This window comes from Oncorhynchus keta, chromosome 34, assembly GCF_023373465.1.
Source record: "Oncorhynchus keta strain PuntledgeMale-10-30-2019 chromosome 34, Oket_V2, whole genome shotgun sequence".
Lineage (NCBI taxonomy): Eukaryota > Metazoa > Chordata > Actinopteri > Salmoniformes > Salmonidae > Oncorhynchus > Oncorhynchus keta.
In genome coordinates, this window is record NC_068454.1 from 997,098 (window position 1) to 1,001,117 (window position 4,020).

The 4,020-nt window shown below is 42.9% G+C and overlaps 1 pseudogene across 1 annotated transcript; it reads right to left on the reverse strand.

The window, feature by feature from the left end:
- Positions 1-125: 125 nt before the first annotated feature.
- On the reverse strand, positions 126-4,020 carry LOC118378400 (tubulin alpha chain-like; annotated as a pseudogene). Its single transcript, XR_008089434.1, has 4 exons — positions 3,876-4,020; positions 2,035-2,255; positions 1,502-1,652; positions 126-1,262 (listed from the first exon to the last, which is right to left on the reverse strand). The product of XR_008089434.1 is annotated as a tubulin alpha chain-like (transcript).

A 4,020-nucleotide genomic window follows, 5' to 3' on the forward strand; every position in this document is an offset into this window, starting at 1 on the left:
TAAAACAATGTATGTGAAGCTGCAGCCTGCACTTTTCAAAGCCTTAGTTCCTACGGGCTGCTTATTTGAAAGTCAATCATAGTGATCGTTGAGACTAAAAATAACCACGTACAGTTACAGATGAGTTGGTTTATGATGCGTTTATTGAGAAACCTGACACAACATGACGAGGTGTAACAGAGACTGTTACCATGACAGTGGGGAATGTGTTGATGTCACGTTAAGTGTAGGACTCCAACGGTGTTGGAATGTAGGAGTGGCAAACACCTAGTTTGTTTAACCCTTTAATATTCCTCTCCCTCCTCATCCTCTTCTCCCACGCTGTCAGTGCCCACCTCTTCATAGTCCTTCTCCAGGGCTGCCATGTCCTCTCTGGCCTCAGAGAACTCTCCCTCCTCCATGCCCTCACCAACGTACCAGTGCACAAAGGCTCTCTTGGCATACATCAGGTCAAACTTGTGGTCCAGACGGGCCCAGGCCTCAGCGATGGCTGTGGTGTTACTCAGCATGCACACGGCCCTCTGGACCTTGGCCAGGTCTCCTCCAGGAACCGCTGTTGGGGGCTGGTAGTTGATGCCCACTTTGAACCCAGTGGGACACCAGTCCACAAACTGGATGGTACGTTTCGTCTTGATGGCAGCGATGGCAGAGTTGACATCTTTGGGAACCACGTCACCACGGTACAGGAGACAGCAGGCCATGTATTTGCCGTGACGAGGGTCACATTTCACCATCTGATTGGCTGGCTCGAAGCAGGCGTTGGTGATGTCAGCGACTGACAGCTGCTCGTGATAGGCCTTCTCAGCGGAGATGACCGGGGCATAGGTGGCCAGAGGGAAGTGGATACGGGGGTAGGGCACCAAGTTGGTCTGGAACTCTGTCAGATCAACATTCAGGGCTCCATCGAATCGCAGGGAGGCAGTGATGGAAGAGACGATCTGACCAATGAGCCTGTTGAGGTTGGTGTACGAGGGACGCTCAATATCGAGGTTCCTGCGGCAGATGTCATAGATGGCCTCATTGTCCACCATGAAGGCACAGTCGGAGTGCTCCAGGGTGGTGTGAGTGGTCAGGATGGAGTTGTAGGGCTCCACCACAGCCGTGGACACCTGGGGAGCTGGGTAAACGGCGAACTCAAGCTTAGACTTCTTTCCGTAGTCCACAGACAGACGTTCCATCAGCAGGGAGGTGAAACCAGAACCGGTGCCTCCTCCGAAGCTGTGGAAGATGAGGAACCCCTGGAGACCTGTACACTGGTCAGCCTGAATGGAGAAATGAAGTTACACCAGTAAGAATACAATGGAGAACATGTTTGCCCAGTTTTACCCAGAAACATAAAAGGTTTTTGGCTCGTCCTTTTAGAAGATCCCTTTTATGGTTCCAGGTAGAACCTTATTACCCTACACATAACGTTTTTTGAACATGTTAAAACCCATCTAGAACCCAGTCCCTTAAGCAGAACCATAGGTAGAACTCTATGTTATCAAGAATGATGACTCACCAGTTTGCGTGTCCTGTCCAGAACCAGGTCAATGATCTCCTTGCCGATGGTGTAGTGACCGCGGGCGTAGTTGTTGGCAGCATCTTCCCTTACCAATCGATCAGCTGCTCAGGGTGGAACAGCTGGCGATGAGTACCAGTCCTCACCTCATCTGAAAGACAAAGGTAAATTCCGAAATGTCAAGGATATTGCAAATATGAGAATATCCAAGTATCCGGGCATTCGTAAATCCTAATATCTGAATATTTGTAAAATCCTAATATCTGAATATTCGTAAATCCTAATATCTGAATATTCGTAAATCCTAATATCTGAATATTTGCAAAATCCTAATATCTGAATATTTGTAAATCCTAATATCTGAATATTTGTAAATCCTAATATCTGAATATTTATAAATCCTAATATCTGAATATTCGTCAATCCTAATATCTGAATATTCATAAATCCTAATATCTGAATATTCAGAATATCTTTGGACAGAATAATCAAAACATTCAAAGATGAGCTTCCTGTAGTTTGTCTCATCTTACCGATGACAGTGGGCTCCAGATCAACGAAGATGGCCCGGGGGACATGCTTTCCAGCTCCGGTCTCACTGAAGAAGGTGTTGAAGGTCGTCTCCACCTCCACAAGTCTTGTCACTGGGCATCTGTCCGTCCGGCTGGATCCCATGCTCCAGGCAGTACAGCTCCCAACAGGCGTTACCCATCTGGACTCCGGCTTGGCCCACATGCATGGAGATACACTCACGCTGAAAGAGAGGAGGTACAAGAGATCGACCACATGGAAACTTGAATCAAATCAGGTGTTTAATTAAGACAGTGAAGTTAGAGTGTTGAAGGAGTGAATTGATCAGATAATGTTTTGAAAGCCATTTCAGACAGTCTCGATTGTAATTGTATCGCTGCAAAAGCAATCGTCAATATATTACTGTAATAATAATATAATAATAATAATATAATAATAATAATAATATATGCCATTTAGCAGACGCTTTTATCCAAAGCGACTTTACAGTCATGTGTGCATACATTCTACGTGTGGGTGGTCCCCGGGAATCGAACCCACTACCCTGGCGTTACAAGCGCCATGCTCTACCAACTGAGCTACAGAAGGACCGTTAATATATTAATGCAATATATTACTTCCCTATTGAAAGTGAAAGAATACATAAACACAGGAGGGATACGGGCACCCATTAAGCAAAATGACATTTAAGCAAAGTCATTGGCTGCACTAGGCTATCCCGGTTGGATTCGGCTAAAAAGTGTGACCGCCATCTTGAGTATATGGCGTATTTTTTGTAGCCATTAACAGAGACTAACTCGTTCGTTGGCCTAAAGCCTTACGGTCAAATTAATGTGTGTTTTTTTTTCTTTTTAATAGAAAATGCTGAAAATAAGGTCTGAGGTTAACACAGGCTTAGGAGATGTTTACATTTTGTTCTATGAAAATAATAATCACTTTTTTATTTTATTTATGTCATTAAAACAAGCACATAAAGGCTTTATAATTCATAAAGGTTTTAACAACTGACTGATATTATCTCATAGAACAAAACGTACCAGATCTCCTAAGCCTGTGTTAACCTCAGACCTTATTTTTGGCGTCTATTCCAAAACCCCATTCTTTCCCCCATTTATTTCCCCATAGGAATGTCCAACACCATTTTTTCAAATCCTCTGTCTGCCATTTTGACGAGTTACTGTTTTTTTTTTTTTTTTATGGCCCTGTCTCTTTAAGAGCAGAGGACCAGAAGAGGATACGGTGTGCCTTGTTACTGTGGGCCACTCCCCTTACTCCTCCCACTACTCCTCCTCTCTCCCTCTGTCCCGTCCAGCTGCACACCCATTGCAGTGTTTTCAGCCAGAGATATCTCTCACAAGATCCTAACAGAGAAAATGGCTACTATCCCAGACTGCTCCTCCCTGTTCTCCTTTGTACTCAATCATTTCATCCTTCTCTCACAATTGCAAAAATATCATAAAAACATGTTTTTAAAAAATTAAAAATCTACAGAAAAATAATATTTCTATTCGTAAGCTATTTGAGGTTTTCAATCTAAACAGTGAATAGTCTATGATCAAGTAGAACAATGACTAATTACAGAGACAGTTAAACACTAAAATATTACTCACATTTGATGTGTGGCTATCATTCTGTCAGATTTATTTTTGCATAATATCTTTTTTTTTTAACCTAAATTTACAATAAATCACATTTATCCCTTATCAGTAGTAAAACATAATATCTGAACTCTATATATATAAAAAAAGAGAGAGGAAATGCAGAGAATCATATGATCTTTATGTAACAGAATAACAGATTTCCCTTCGGAAAGAAAGAATCTATGTCAGCTGTCAGCACTCACCATTTTGTCTAGTTTTCTTTTCCTTCACAGGCTGACGTCGAGGATTCAGAAGAGAAGGCAGAACTGTCGGAGAAAGGAAGAGGTGGGGTTTTTATATGCCTGGAAAGCAGACAGACAGGCAGTAAGCTACAGCAGAGTCTGGTTG